The 16,928-nt window shown below is 41.2% G+C and overlaps 1 long non-coding RNA gene across 1 annotated transcript; it reads right to left on the bottom strand.

The window, feature by feature from the left end:
• Nucleotides 1–1,318: 1,318 nt before the first annotated feature.
• LOC125401194 (uncharacterized) lies at nucleotides 1,319–6,023 on the bottom strand. The gene is made up of 5 exons (XR_015002799.2): nucleotides 5,883–6,023; nucleotides 5,140–5,228; nucleotides 3,943–4,032; nucleotides 3,341–3,420; nucleotides 1,319–1,624 (listed from the first exon to the last, which is right to left on the bottom strand). It is a non-coding gene; the product is annotated as an uncharacterized LOC125401194 (long non-coding RNA).
• Nucleotides 6,024–16,928: the final 10,905 nt, after the last annotated feature.

Below are 16,928 nucleotides of genomic sequence, written 5' to 3'. Positions count from 1 at the left end.
CACAAGCCTTTTACTTTTTTGGTAGATTATTCTGAGATATTTTTGAGGTTATAATAAATGAGATCATTTTCCTGATTTCTTTTTCAGTATGTTTGTTGCTGGTATGTAGGAAGGATGCTGAATATCATGTGTTAATTTTGTGTCCTGCTACTTTTCTGAATGTGTCTGTCAGCTGTAAGAGTTTCCTGATAGAGGTTTTGGGGTCTCTTACGTATAGAGTCAATCATCTGCAGATAAGGATGCTTTAACTCTTCCTAAGAAGAAAGTTTATAGCACTAAGTGCCTGCATCAAAAATATCAAAGATCTCAAGTTAAAAATGTCATAATGAGCTGGACAAGGATGACTCTAACACATACGTTAATAGGAATGAGGACAATTTCAGGAAGCCTCCACTCTATACAAAGAACTATAGACAATTAAGAAATACTGACTGGGATAAATAATCTTCCTTAGGGAAGAATATACCAAATGGTTAGTCCTGAAAACATATATGTATGATTTAAATTATTCAGACTGAGTATGCTGTATTTATGTATTAAGAATATATATAATTAATGAAAAAGAGGCTATAAGTTTGAAAGTGAGCAAAGTTGGTTATATGACTGGGTTTAGAGGAAAAAACTGGAAGAAATAAATGATGTAATTACATGATAATCTAAAAAAAAAGAAACAATTTTGAAAAAGATCATATACTATGACAAAAAACCTAGTATTACACCAGAAAGCCTTGTAAAAAAAAAAACAATATCCAAAACAGTAGACAGGAAGAGATAATGAAAATCAAGACTGCGTGAAATAGAAACAAACATGCAAAAAAGGAATTGAAACATCTATTAATTGATGACTTGATTCTATGAAAAGATTAACAAGTTTGACAAAACTTTAGTGAACTTGACAGAAAGGATTTAAATTAACAAACTAGAAGTTAAAGGCAGATATCTTTTTCAAAATTATAACCAACACTGAGAAAATTTTGAGAATTATAAGACATACTTTAACTGTTTATATTTCAAGCAACTGGAAAATATAAAAAAAAAATTGATACATTTCTAAGTGTACCTGACCTACCAGAGTTAAACAAGATGAGGTACATAATTTTAAGAATCTGTAACAAGCAATGGAATGGAACCAGTATTTGAAAAATATCCCCTAGAGAAGGTGGTATGAAGGAGAAAGGGAGAATAATGAGAGTGGAGGTTTAAGTTGGAAGAAGGATGAGAGAATAGGGCTGAAAGGTTGTGTGTGGGGATAATTAATACCAATGATAGTTGAAAAAGTTATGTGCAAAATTACTACGCTTTAAGCTTCCTCAATGTCTATATATTCACATAAAAATTTTAATTGGAGTTAACCTTCACAGGGATAATGCTCTCCCCAGAAAATACATAATGCCAAATAAAAGGTCCAATGCCAGATGTGGGGTGCCTCTCCCTAGAGACCCCTCAGAAAATATATGCTGTTTCTATTGTTCTTGGTTGCTGCCAGAACTTCTTAATGGGACCTTATTGCTGAAGACACCACACACTTGGCTCACAGGATGTGGAGACATCAAGCTGGTTCTTATCAAGAAGTTTTCTCCATGCTGGCTAGCTTTCACGGCACCAGAAAGCAGTAGGCAGGCTTCTGCGGAGAAAAGAGCATCAACCATCTCATCTGAGCCCCATGAACTTCAATGACCAGTAGGGCTAGATGATGCCCATGGGCTCAACAGTGGCACAGATGCTACAGCAGTGCTAAGTGGACTCTGTGAGCTGTCTAAACAAACAAACAACAAAAAAAACACAACAGTACATGAATGTGTCGGGGAGTAAGGAGGTGAGGTGAATCTAGATAGGTGAAGGAGTATGTGTGGGTGAACATAAAACAAATATATTGTATGGAATTCTCAAATAATTAATAAAAATACTTTTCTTTTACGAATCTCCCCAATTTCACAGCAGATTTCAGTACACGATACAACCCTTGATTAATGAGCAACTGGAACTGGCAGGTTTATGTTTTCTTTCTTCTTTCCTAATGAACAGCATTAGGGTCTTACACAACAAACAATGTAGTGCCAAGTCTTATAGAAAGAAGGTAAACTTGGGACCTAGGAGATTTAAAGTGCCTGGTGCATAATTTTGAGAACCTTTTGGATATCTATTACCCACATAAGAGCCAGGAGTGGCAGCAAACACCTGCAACTCCAAGTTTTGAGGAAACTGTGGGTTCCCTGTCTAGCCAATTTAACTGAGATGGTGAATTCCAGGTTCAGAGAGAGACCCCGTCTCAAAAATTATAGTGAAGAGGAGTAACCAGAGACACCTGGTATTGATATCCAGCTTCCACACTTGTGTATACCCAAATGAGTACATGCACACAAATGTGGGAATGAGGATTATGTCAACGGGGCTACTAAGAAAGAAGTGTCTCGTTTCTCTCTCCTTCCTCCCTTGTTTTCTACAGATATCAGACAAACTATGATCCCAGAGGAAACACAGACCACTAACTCAAACTGTTTGGCCTCTTGGAGCACAACCCAGGGGTAGAGGAGAGTTGGGTGGATCTAGAAAATTAGATGCTTATGACATCCTTGAGATCTCTTTAAGACAAGCACTTTGGCTCTACACACAGTGCCTCCTTGTCTCTTCCCAGAAGCCAAAGTCCCCAACTACTTCCAGGCTCCACTTGTCAACTGATAATGCCCTAAGGCTTCTCAGTGGAATTCTGGTGCACTCCAGTTCTGACAGAGATGGCTGTGAGCTATTTAGTAAGACACAGCTCTGCAATAATACCTTGAGGCTGAGCTTCCATTTCTCCATCACCCTCACTCAGCAAATCTCAACATGCAAGGTTTTGTTTTGGTTCACACTTCAGAAGGGCAGTCTGTCATGGTGGGGCAGTTTTGGTGGCAAAAGCTGGTCATGTTTTATCCACAGTTAAGAAGTGGAAAAATATGACACCAGCTGTCTTTCTTGTATGCCGTCCAGAAGTCAAAAAGTCAACCCCAGGAAATGGTGCCATCCACTGAAGGTACACTTTTCCACCTTAATTTACCTCATCAGATTAATCCCTCACAGTCATGCCCAGAGATTAGCACTAATCTAGATAAACCCACAGACCCATGTGGAAGGAGAATCTCAATCTTGTAAAGTTGATAATCAACATTAACTATCACACTAGTCTTCAAAACTCTTAGCCCTTGTCAGTCTCTGGACACACAAAAGTGACATGGGTGCCCATAAACCTTTTATCTGTGAAAAGGAGACTGAAATATATATTAGTTACTTTTTTTCTATTGCTGTGACAAAACATCATGACCAAGGCAATTTACAGAAGAAAGAGTTTATTTGGACTTACAGTTCTGGAGGATGAGAGTCCATGACGGTGGCTTGAAACTATGGTGGCAGGAACACAAGCTGAGAGCTCACATTGTGATCCTAAAACACAAGGCACAGAGTGAACTCAAAGGGGGTGGGGCTTTGAAACTTCAAATTCCACTCCTAGTGACACACTTCTTCCAGCAAGCCCACACCTCAGAAACTTACCAAAACAGTGCCAGTAACTGGGGACTAAATTTTTAAGTACTCAAGACTATGGAGGACATCTCATTGAAACTAGCATAGAATGGAAAACAAGAAAGCAGCTCGGCCATCCTTTGTACTGAATAAGACAGCACATCTATGCCATACAACTGCTACTCCTTATACCCTCCTAGGTTGGGTTGAACCCTGGAGTCTAGAGATCAGAAAGAACTGTTAGATCCAGAATACATGGGGGTTGATTTTCCAAAGAAGGCATGAAAATATTTGTCACACCACTGCTTTCCTACAAACTTGAGTATCTCAGTTAGGTCTGTGTCCTTTCCTTTGCTTCTAAAGATGTTTCTTGCTATAGCAGAAAAGTCCACGCCTCTCCTTTGTAATGATTGTTCCTAGAATGCCCTCTCTGGACATGCTTACTCATGGCCAAGTTGACGTGCTCTGAGAAGCCCGAGCTACACGCAGGAGCCACACATATTGGTTAATTTTGTACTGTTGTGACCACAATACCTGGAAGAAACAAGAAAATGAAGGCTTCTTTGGACTCATGATTTCAGGGTGTCTCAATCCCTCATTGTCAGGAATACATAGACAACGGTTAAAGCAAGTGGTGGTGACTGTTCACTTGTGGCAGCCCAGGGAACGGGAAACAGGCTTTTAACCTTCAAACACCTGTTCCCAGTGACCCACTTCTGCCAGCTATTCTGCTCCCCCTAAAGGGCCCATAGTATCCCAAAATAGTAACAGATAAAATGTGAGCCTGTGGGAGACATTTCCGATTCGAATCATAACCCCACATGAGCGCTCTAGTCCCGGGTGAGCCTCACATTAGTCATCCTGGCCCAGTTAGCAAACAACGCAGGAGGAAGTCGTCGGAAGGGATGTTCCAGGCATGTCATTCCTGACTTCCTAGGAGAGATCTGTTACCATAAAGAGCAAAGTGCCTGGTCTGAGCCCTGTCTTATTCCCGGTCCCTGAATTCATAAGCACAATGAAGTGATTAGATTATACCATCAAGTTTCTGGTGGTCACTAAAGGCAAGAGCAAATGGATCTGAGATCTCTTCTCTGCTTCATGACAACAACTTAGGTTGCCTTTAAAAAGATTCCCTCTGGTTGCTTCTGCAAGCTCTGGGTATTTGTATGTGGCCACAGTGAACATGGAATAGGAGGTGCCCGATTTGAGAGCTCACCCTGCATTCAAGACATACATCATGGCTGCTGAGCATGAGCAGGCAACATCATCGCTCTTGTGGTTTTCAGAAGAGACAGGAGCTCTGGAGTGCTGAGGAACCAGGAAGGCTGACAGTCCTATCTCTTACTCACATGAGCCATTGCTGTTTGGAAGATTCAGACTGGATGACCTTGGAGACTGCAGGAGTCTGTAGCAACCCCTCACAGTGCAACCAGCTTAGTCAGCATCCGCTGGGAGCACAAACGAAGATAGGAAGACATAGGCCCTGATTCGCCCAGGAATATCTTGGGTTTGCAGTTCTCCAAAGCTACTTAGTGCTGACTCCATCTCAACTTCTACAACTTCTACAACTCATTGGAAATAGAGGTAAACACTCCAGACATATCCAAAACAATGCAAGGTTGTATGTCAAAAAAGACCTACCTCGTTTCTGGGAAGTGGCAGAGTTCTTGGGTTAAGGCTTATTTATATATTCATGGTCACAACAAACTTGACTGTGGTCACAGCTGCATCTGTGGAATAAGACTGGACCTCAGTACATGTCAGGTTGGTATTCAGGTTGGTATTCAGGTCTACAGGCGGCCACTATTGTAGCTGTATAGTTAACAGATGATGCTATGATACAATTTGGCATGTCCACAGATGCTTCAATATAAACAGATGCCCGAGATTTTCAAAGCCTCATCGACCTAGATTCCTCCTCCAAGGGAAAATGTACACAAAAGCTACCTGAACAGCACCTGTCTGCTACATGGGAGCCTCAGCCCGCAATAATGGCATGCCCACTGCCAGTACTTGCTGTGCTGATGGGTTCTCATAACCCAACTCATCCCCTGGAAGAAACAGCTGAAGGTACAGGGTGAGGAGTCTGCGCAGTTTTGAGTAGGCAAATGAGAATCTCATCCTGAGAAAGGATTGAGCTGAGAACTCATGGAGGCTTGGGTCGATCCCCAGAGCCTGCCAGAGCAAATTCATCGCTGTGCAGAGCTGCATGACCCAATGCAGAGGGATGGGACGTCTGCAGGCTGAAGCTGGAAAACATCTCAGGGACTGAAAGTGGAGATGAAAGAAAAGACAAAGAAGCCCTGGGGACAGCTATGGGCTGTAGCAATCACTGTTTCTGCTAGCTGTCCACTCCTAGAGGCCACCTGGGCCTTGTCACATACCCGCTGTCTTATGGAGCTTGAAGGGGATTATGATTGTTGTGACCATGGCTCTTTCCTTCGGGTGCCCAGATAGGAAGAATCTTCAGAAACTTATATGTGGACTGCTGTGTCTTTCAGGAAGGTGCCAACCTTATTTCACCATCAGCAGGAGTCTATAGGGAGAAGGAGTGTCTGCTCAGAGAGGACAATGTCAGTCTGAAAGCCCTGTGATGATTGTTCATGTAGGGCTTTGGGTTTTGAAGACTTGGGATCAAACCCAGGGCCTTGCACAGACCAGGCAAATGCTCTATCACTGAGCTTCTTTACAAGTCCACAACCTTCAGAGAAGAATGTTCACACTCAGATAATAGTAATCACTTCCAAGTTACTCCCAGGAAGGTCTGATCAGTGCGAATACCACACAGCCACACAGATCTCCCTGATACCACTGACCCTGACTTTTTTTCCCTGCATAGAAATTATTTTGAGCCACAGTTCACTACCTACCAGTACTTCATGTGAAAGACAGAAAGAGCAGTCAGACCCAAGGAAGAAACTAGCTGAGAGACCAATGTGCGCATGAAATAGGTTTCAAATGTGTGCAGTCAGGAAGCTCAAGATGTATTCTTGGCCAGAACTAGAGGGGTTATGGACAGATGTGCTGAACGTGAATGGCCTGACATGTACCAGGCATTGTGCTTGGCCCTGTCACCCCCCTTCACCATGATAATATCAGCTTTACTACTTGTCTTGCTCCAGAGTCTGAGACTGTCCTAGGACAGGCTGCCCTGATGTAGGCTACCCCAGTCCCATTTGGATACCCAGAGGGCACCAGCCCCTGGGATTGGTAAGGAGCAGAAGCAACTGATAATTCTTTCTTCCTACACAGATGAAGGCTAATTTCCTGGATTGCAGATGCAGAAAGCAGCTGATGCTGACCTCAGGTAAGGGGTCCAGCCCCAAGGTTGTCCTCTTTCCCTCCCTCCTCCTCACGGGTCCACCCTAAAGTGACATCTACCCTATAACTGTCCTTCTTTCCTTCTTCAGTGTCTTTCTTGTCTTAACCATGTAGCAACTTGAAGATGCCAGCAACAATGCTCTAAGGTTATAGAGGTGAAACACCTTTATTAAACCACAAAGGCAAGCAGACCCAAGCTCCACATCATCAAAGCTACTTTGTAAGCACATGTGTCAAAACACCTAAACAACAGCAGAAGCAGTAGTGGCGATGACAAACTAAGTTTAACATGAAAAGGGAACTGACAAGACGTGAACACAACTCAATACAGACACAAGAACAAGAGGATGCTGCATAGCACCCTTGTCTGCAATGATGAAAATAAAATAAGGGTCTCAGAACAATTTAGAATATGCCAGTATATTGTGGCAGAATCATCCTGTGGTGAAAGATAAAGAGCCTGGTATATGAGGGCTCTCCAAAGGAACGGAGAAGTTGTGTGGGAGAATTGTCTGTATTCTGTCAATCATGTTTTAAATAAACGCTGATTGGCCAGGCAGGAAGTGTAGGTGGGAAAACCAGACAGGAAGTAGAGGTGATGCAATGAGAACAGGAGAATTCTGGGAAGGAGGAAGTTGATTCCTCCTGGTCCTGCGCAGACCACCAAGGAAGTAGGATGTGACCTGCCAGCTGAAAAAGGTACCGAGCCATATGGCTGAAACAGATCAGAACAGGATGGAGATAGAGACAGAGACCCACATTGGAGCACTGGACTGAGCTCCCAAGGTCCAAATGAAGAGCAGAAGAAGGGAGAACAAGAGCAAGGAAGTCAGGACCACGAGGGATGCGTCCACCCACTGAGACAGTGGGACTAATCTAATGGGAGCTCACCAAGGCCAGCTGGACTGGGAGTGATGGAGCATGTGATCAAACCAGACTCTCTGAATGTGGCTGACAATGAGGGCTGACTGAGAAGCCAAGGACAATGGCACTGGGTTTTGATTCTACTGCATGGACTGGCTTTGTGGGAGACTAGTCTGTTTGGATGCTCACCTTCCTAGACCTGAATGGAGTGGGGAGGACCTTGGGCTTCCCACAGGGCAGGGAACCCTGACTGTTCTTAGGACTGGAGAGGGAGGAGGAGGGGGAATGGGAGGAATGGGAGGGAAATGGGAGGAGGGAGGAGGAGGAAATTTTTAATAAATAAAAATAGATCAGAACAATGGGTTAATATAAGCTACAAGAGCTAATAAGACTGAGCTAATGGGCCAATCAGTTTTTAACCTAATATAGACTCTTTTGTGTGATTTTCTTTGGGGCTTGCCAGCTGTGGGGAACTGGGCGGGACATAAACCCCAACAAACAGGTCCTTCATGTTACAAAGCAGAGAGAGGAGAAGGGGAGAACGGAGAAGGGGAGAAGAGAGGGAGAGAGGGGGATAAGGAGAGAAAGAGAAGGAGAAAGAGAGAGACTGTGAGTTTAGGTTGGCTTACATGGTGTGGTCTGGATCCTTTGACAATGGCTGTCTCACAAAGGAGAGGCAGAGAACCTGGCGGTTGTTCAGTACATGCAGCAGAATTCCTCAGTTGTTCCAGTCTGGTGCTGAAGGCCTGAAGGATTGCTGGAAAGGCTAGAGTTTTCGCTCTAAATGGGAAGCCCAAAGAAGTTAGTGCTACTATCAGCAAAGGAATGCAACAGCAGAGCAGCAGATAGATTTGCCAGCAAGAGTGGCGGCAAGCAGGTAAAAATGAAGTCGGCACCTTCTTCTATGTCTTTATCAGGGGTGCCAGCAGAAGGTACAGCCCACATATAGAGTAAAACTTTCTGCTTCAAGTAATCTATCAAGACAAGCACTCAGGAACACCCAGCAGCTTGCGTTTCATATAACTGCAGATGTAGCCAAGTTGACAACCAAGACTAGCCAAAATAGCTGGTTATAAAATTCAGATTCCATGTCCCTCCAGAAACCCTCTGCATCAGGAACTTGAGAGAAACTTGGGAAGATGTGGCAGCTGGGCCAAGCCAGAAGATTTTACCATAGGCTAAAAAGTCTACTCCAGAGATTGTTATTAAACCCAGACCAGTGGATGGAGACAGGTCTGATTGTCTAACACAGAAGTGTAAGCCTCCCACTTACAATCCAGGGTGGGGGAGTAGGAGGAAGCAGTCATTAACATGATGCTGGATTTAAGACTCACCCAGTATGCAAGAAGCTGGAAGTGAAAGATGGACAGGCTTTTGCTACCCATTTCCTAAGAATAAAGTGATTAGTGTGTGGGAACTTGTAGGGAAATGGAAAAATCTACCATGTCCAGGCAATAATCGGGATCACAAAGGGGGCTCGTGCAGGTATCTGAGAAGTTGGTGCCTTTGCTAGCTACTGCCCTGATCCACACAGGTCTCTGTTAATGAGCTTTAGGCCACTTTTGGTCAACAACTGCTGTTGCCAAAATGGAAAAGTAGGTGCAGCACAGAGTGAGGAGGTGCGAGAAACTCGCGCTTCTGTCCTAACCGGGCACGGCAGCCTCAGTGCCACGATGCCACCTCACTCTGTTTTCAGACCTCTGCCAACTTGTCCTTTGACCAAACCTATCCCAGTACTACTCAAGGAAAGAGATTCTGGAAAATTCTCAGTTTCACCCCATATACATGGAACAATCCAACACAGTTGGAGTAGAGGGGTCCAAGTATCAGCAAAACTGTATTTGGACAGACAGACAATGGTCTGTCTGTTGCCCTGATGATAATCAATTTCCTTTTGGGAATTTCCAACAGATAAGGGGGGTGTTAAGTATATCATACTCCAGACACACACACGCACATGCACACGCACACACACTCCTGCACATACACTGACACATGCTAGTGTGGGACACACAAGCCTGTATAGTACTTCTTCCCCTTATTCATGGGAGGCTATAGTTCACTATACCCACATAGAATATCTGTTTTTTGTTTGGGGATTTTGGTTTTTTACTTTTATTTTGTTCTGCTGCCCTCAGACTTGAGAAACTTGCCTCAAGATTCTTTTTCCCATGTGCTACTTATCAAGTGTCTATCCCAGCTTATATATCACCTCCTCCCTGAGGCTTTCCCTGACCACAGCTACTAAGGTGCTCGGTGTCCTTTGTGCTTCACTAATGCACTCAACAGAGATCACCATGCTACTACACCCCCGTGACATAATGCTTCTTCTTCACAGCGACAATCTCACCTAGCCTCCATCTCCCTCCGAACGAGTCCACCGCACGCATCTTCGCACAGCTAGCACACAGGGACGAGATAGCAATGTTTTCCAATAAATACAGATGAATGGGTATTTTCCAGGTCACGTCTCATGGGTTGTGCACACTTTAATGGCTTAGTTTTAGTGTCGTTCAATTAATTGGAGTTGGCAAAACTGACACCTTGGAAGAAGCAATGGGAGTGATGACCAGGGACCGGAAGCTGTAATCAGACTTTCCACTCCACCTACTCCCTGGGTCAAGATTGGGTGGTTGCAGATCAAGCCACAGACCCAGACCAGAAAGAGTCAACCCCATGATTAAAATCTCCTTCTGCAATGTTTCCCATCCTCCACTGCAAAGGGAAACCTCTGACTGGCTTACATGAGGGCCGTCTGTGTTTGCTTACCAGACAGCTCCCACTCACTGGAGGACAAGAAGGAGGTGGCAGGAAAACACCTCATGGAATTTCCTAGTTTCTCAAGGAAAGTGTCCCCTTTGTTGGCCAGAATGTCTAGGAGAAAGTACTCAAGGATCAAAACCAGGTTTTACAAGTAACTTCCAGTTCAAACAAAATAGAAAAGGGAATGCATTTTCAAGCTTCCAGCTGGCAAAACCTTGGGAATCTTAGCAACTATGGCATAAGTTGGATTTTTATATTAACATTATTATAAAAGCCCACGCTTGACGCATTGAAGACCACAGAGATTAAACTCTTCTTGGGTCAGTATGAGAAAACACAGCTTTGCTATTTCACTCTTTTCTGCTCTTTCTTCACAATTATAGGCGAAAATAAAAAATAAAATAAAAAACCCTGCATGTGAGCTGTGCTTTCTTATAAACACCAAGAAGTGAGCTGTGCATTCTTATAAAATTAGACTTAACTTGCTTAATAAAACAAAGAAAGTAATTTTAAAATTAATTTTAAGGACAAAGGATTGTGAGCCATTTTCTTTGGTTCTGTGGTATTTTAGGTCTTAAGAGACATTTATTAACCACAAAGACAACTATGAAGCAAGATGGCCAAGAAATAAGGTCTGTGATTATTGAGAAGAACTGTAAGTGCTGGGTGCTTCTTTTTTTCCCTTTTCTTTCATGATTTATTTTTCAGCAGAGTTAAGACATAAAAAGTTCAGTTGCTTTGCATGTACACCAAACTATGGTTTTATCAAAATACTATTGGAGAAGCTGCCTTGGTGGTGCATGCCTGCAGTTCCCAGCTACTTGAGAGATCTAGATCACTTCAAGTCGTAAGTTTGAAGCCAGTCTCAGCAACATAGCAAGACCTTGTCTCAATAAAAACAAAACAAAAGCACTTTTGAGGGACAAGATCCATCCACAGGAGGAGTCCCTTAAATTAAATTCTCAGTGGATTTATCACGCTGAAACCTCTTCTCATTCATTTGATGCATACTCACTTATTGCACAAAGTCTCATTATACTTGCTGCTATAAATATTAATAATCTATCCTTTCAGGGGACTTCAGCGCACCCTTCCATCAAAGCACAGGTCAGCCAGATGAAAAAATTCAGAGCTAAACAATGCCGTATACCAAATAGATCAACCAGGCATTTACAGAACACTTGGTCCAGCTGCAGCAGAATCCACATTTCTCTCATCAGTAGATGAAAACATTTTCCAAGATAGATATTTTAGAGTGCAAAATGCTTGTCAACATTTTTTTCAAAATACAATGTAGCATCTCTTCTACAAAAATCAAGTTAAACTATAAACTTTAAAAATACAAATACATGAATGTTAAACAACATTGTCTATAACATGAGGGACTGGCTTGTTGGAGTTTTCTGTCCTGCCCAGTTCCCACAGCTGTTTATTCCCAAAGAAAATCACACAGAGGTCTCCATAAGTTATAAGCTGATTGGCCCATTAGCTCTGGCTTCTTATTAGCTCTTATGACTTATATTATCCCATTATTCTGATCTATTTTAGCCATATGGCTCAGTACCTTTCTCAGCTGGCAGGTCACATCCTGCTTCCTCGGTGGTCTGCACAGGACTGGAAGGAATCAGCTTCCTCCTTCCCAGAATTCTCCTGTTCTCATTGCATCATTTCTACTTCTTGTCTGGTTTTCCTGCCTATACTTCCTGCCTGGCCAATAAGTGTTTATTTAAAACATGATTGAAAGATTACAGACAATTCTCCTGCACCAATTGTCTTGATTGACCAATGAGAAATCAAAGGAGAAATTTAAAATGTATAGAAACAAATAAAAATTGAAACACAATATACTAAAACCTACAGGCTACAGTAAAAGCAGTATTGAGGAACAAGTTTATAATAACAACTAGGGGGTGGGGGAGCTTCAAAAGAGCAACTAAGGATACAATTTAAACAACTAAAAAAAGAAAGAACAAATAAAACTTAAAATTAGTAGAAGGGCAAAAATTGCAAAGAGTAGAACAAAAAAATAAGATATTAGAAAGTTACAAAATAACAACGATACAAATATTTCTTGAAAGGATAAAAAATCAACAAACCATTTACTAGTTTAAAAGATAAAAGGAAAAATTCAAATATATTATACCCCAAGTGAAAAAAGAGATATTATGACCAATATCATTGAACTACAAATGATCATCAAGGACTAATATAAACATACATGCCAACAAATTGGAAAACCTAAAATAAATGTACAATTTTCTAGATATAATCAACAAAAAATAACCATGAGGACATGGAAAATCTCAACTAATCAATAAATAGTAAAATGGAATCAGTAGCAGAACCCAAATCTCCCAACAAAGGAAAGTCTATGCCTTTGTTAGGGTTTCTATTGCTGTGAAGAGAAACTATGGCCACTAGAACTCTTATGAGGAAAACAGTTAATTGAGGAGGCTCACTTACAGTTTCAGAGATTCAGTCCATTATCATCATGGCAGGGAGCATGTAGGCAGCCATGATGCTGGAGTAATCTCTGAGAGTTCAACATCTTGGAGGCAACAGGAAGTCAACTGAGATACTGGGCATTTTCTGAGCATAGGAAACTTCAAAGACCACCCCCATAGTCAAACACTTCCTCCAACAAGACCATACCCACTCCCACAAAACCACCCCTCCTATTAGTGCCACTACCTATAAGATTATGGGGGCCAGTTACATTCAAACTACCACAGACTAGGAAAAGATGGCCTAACTGCTGAATTTGACCAAATTTGGAAAGAAAATCTATCCCAATTATTCTCAGTCTACTGCTGAAGACTAAAAAAGGAGGGGTCCCTCAAAACGCCTTCTAGTTTAGTACCACTGATACATCAAAATCAGAGAAAGTAATGACAGCAAAACAAAAGAAAACTTCAGCATCCCTAATGAGTACAGATACAAAACCTCTCAACAAAATACTGGTGAACAAAACCTAACCGTCCATTAAAAAATTATACCCTATGATCAGATAGACTTCATCCTAAGAATGCACAAAGGTTGGAAACAAATACATGAGATCAGCAAATGTACAAAAGATGGGATCATCTCAACAAATACAGAAAAACCATTGAGTAAAATTTAACATTGAATTTAAGTACTCCAAAACAGTATGGACTGCCTGTCAGAATCACAGTCGATGTCTTTGGGAAATACTGAAAATTTCCTGTAAAAATTAGGATCAAGACAAGGATATCTATCAATGTCCTTCATCTTATTCCTCATAGAAAAGAGAAAGGAGACAAACTGCGGATGTATACAGAAAGCATGATTTATATAGAGTCAAACCTAAGTATATCATTAAGAAAACTGCTAGAAGTGATAAACAAACACAGTAAAGTTACAGTATGTGCATCCGACATGTAATGATAACTATTTTTAAATCCCTTTAAAAACTTACTATAAAATAAGTTTTTAAAGTTTCCATTCATTACAGACATGCATGCATGCACATACATAAATTTAAGAGTAAATTTAACCAAGGAAGTTGCTTATTTTCACAAGAAAAAAAAATGACAGGAGATTGATTAAAGAAATAGAAGAGAACACTAAAAAATAAAAGAACAACCTATGATCACTAATTGGAAAGATTTATATTATTAAAATGCTTGTTCTACACAGTGTGATTTAAGGATTCACTATAACTCCTATCAAAATACCAACGGCATTCTCCATAGAAACAGAAAGAACCATCCTAAAACTCATGAGGACTACAGGGAGAAAAAACAGGAATATACAAATAGACAAAATACCTAAAGCAACCTCAAGCAAAAGAACAAAGCTATAATATCTTATCTCAAAACATACAGCAAAGCTATAGTGACTAAAACAGCATGACATGACTGTAACATGAAACTAGGTACTAAGACCCATAGAAGAGAATGGAAACTTCAGAAATAAATTGACACATCTAGAGTCAATTATCTTTAACAAAGAAGCCAAAAAACCTACACTGGAAAAATGATAGCCTCACCAACAAATGGCATAGAGAACTGGATATCTATACAGATGTAGGCATATGTATATAGTCAACTCAGTATGAATCAAAGATATAAAACCTCAAACTATGAAAATACTGGGAAAAACACAAAACACTTCAAGACAAGAGTATAACCTTTTGAACATAAACTATTATGTAGTTTTTTTTTACACATCAAAGCAATTTGTGCTGCCCATATGTTCATGTGTGGTCTTCTACTAGAACATGTTTGACCTACCAATGGCAACACTCCAAAGAAACAGATGCTTCCTCTCCCAGCAGGTATCAATTGCTTATACCTCCTCAGCTAAAGGTGGGACTTCATTTACACCTTCCTTTCCCAAGCTGGGATTTGGTCTGGCTTGAGGTTCATGGGAATTATGCATGCTGTCACAACCGCTGTGACATCATATGTGTAGCTGTCCTGCTGTGTCTAGACAGCACTATTTCCTTGTAGTCACCCACCATCTCTGGTTCTTAGACTTTCCATCTGCTCTTCCACAACGATCCCTGAGCCTTTACAGGAAAACGGGAAGTATAAATGCTCTATTGGAGGCTGGACATTCCAGTTTCAGTTCTCTGCACCTTGACCAGTTTTAGGTCCTGTGTTGGAGGAGTTTGGCAAAGAACAAAAATAGTCAAAATTCACTGCCTAAAACTCTCAAAGATCTAAATTTTTTGATTGGTTGATTTTTTTATTGTTTTTATTGAGGTATATATTTTTCTCAACTCCCCTCCTTTCCTCCCTGCTCCCCTTCTATCCTCTCCCATGACACCCACATTCCCAATTTACTCAGAAGTCAAAGATCTAATTTTTAAAAGAGAGTTTAGGGAGAAAAACAGAGAGAGAGGGAGAGAGAGATGTTTTCAATATTAAAAAAATATATTTTCCCTAAAAGCAATAGGAAAAGGAAGGATGCAGGAATATGCTTTCTTACCTAGTATTGATATGGTTTCTGACCTACCCATAATGTGTGGGCTAGATATTATTTGTGCTCAGAAATCATTGTCCACTTTCTCTCATGTATTGGTAGAAGAGTGATTATTTAGACGTCATCTTTTTTAGAAAATGCAGGGATGAGTGCTCTGATGTCTGTGAACTCTTTTCAAATATCTAAGAAAACCATGTAGAGACACAAACATGTGTATGCATGTGTATACATACAAATGTCTAGATACAGACATGTATGTAGATATGCATAATCATATACATATACATGAGTTAATAAATCCATGTGGCAACTTGTTAAAATAAGCAAATGACGGACAGCAACTTTCATTATGGTACAGTTCCAACTTCTCTCTAAGTTTGCTATTTTTCATAATAAAATACTGGGACACAAAACAGTATAGAAATGCCTCTTTGTTGGTGAAGGGTGAGTGACCTAAAAGCCTCAGGTGGATTGAGATGCTCTGGACATTGACTTGTTGAATAATTCCTATGGAAACATCTGGTAAGAAGAGCCACATACCAAACCTGCTGGGATCTTCCACTTCTAGACTACAGGGGGTCTGACCTACGGATAACCTATTCCACTTCCCAAACTGTACCAGGCTTTCTTTTCGGGGGCCACCAACCAGCTCCCTAATCAAGACATAGAGAATTATGATTAATGATGAATGCTCGGCCTTATGTTAATTTTTGCTAGCTCTTATAATTTAAAGTATCCTGTTTCTCTTCCTCCGCGTTTTGTCTTGGGACTTTTTACCTTTCTTTCTTTCTGTATGTCCTACTCCATCTAGCTAGCAAGTGGCTGCCTGGCAGACCCCAGGCATGTCCCTGTCTTTCTCCTTCATTCTCCTCTCATTCTTCTCTCTTGAGTCTCAATTTCTCCTCCTACCTATTTTCTCTGCCTGACAGCCCTGCTTATCCTTCTCCTGCCTAGCTATTGGCTATTAAGCTTTTTATTAGACCAACCAGATGCCATAGACAGGCAAAGTGAAACAAATGCAACACATATTTACGTACTTAAGCAAATGTAACATAAATAAATGTGACACACCTTTGCACAATTAAAGTAGTATCCTGCAGTATAAACAAATGTAACACATCTTTCCCTAGTTAAAATAATACTCCACAACACCAAACTGCCCCTTTTCTATCCTCTAAAATCCCAAGACCCTCATGCCATGATCTCCCTCCCACAGGGACTGTGGTCCTTCAGTTGTTGTGATTATAAGAACAATTATATTCTGCTTCTGGAGACGCCTCTCTGCTTTACTTTTATTTCCATATCACCTTCATCAACCTGATCTAATATTGGGGGGAGGGGGGCTGGGGATGGAACCCAGGGTCTTTCACATACTAGGCAAATGTTCTAGAACCCAGGGATGGCTGTGGTTCTTAGAAATATCTGAATGTATGCCACATTTGGAAGACATCTGTAGTAGACTGGAACTTTTTCTCCTGGTTCTAGATATTTCAATTTGAATCTAGAAGTCAGAGATCAGATTGGCATTCTTGGAA

The sequence above is a fragment of the Myodes glareolus genome, chromosome 8, assembly GCF_982192425.1.
Source record: "Myodes glareolus chromosome 8, mMyoGla1.1, whole genome shotgun sequence".
Classification (NCBI taxonomy): domain Eukaryota; kingdom Metazoa; phylum Chordata; class Mammalia; order Rodentia; family Cricetidae; genus Myodes; species Myodes glareolus.
This window is presented reverse-complemented; position numbering and strand designations above follow the sequence as displayed.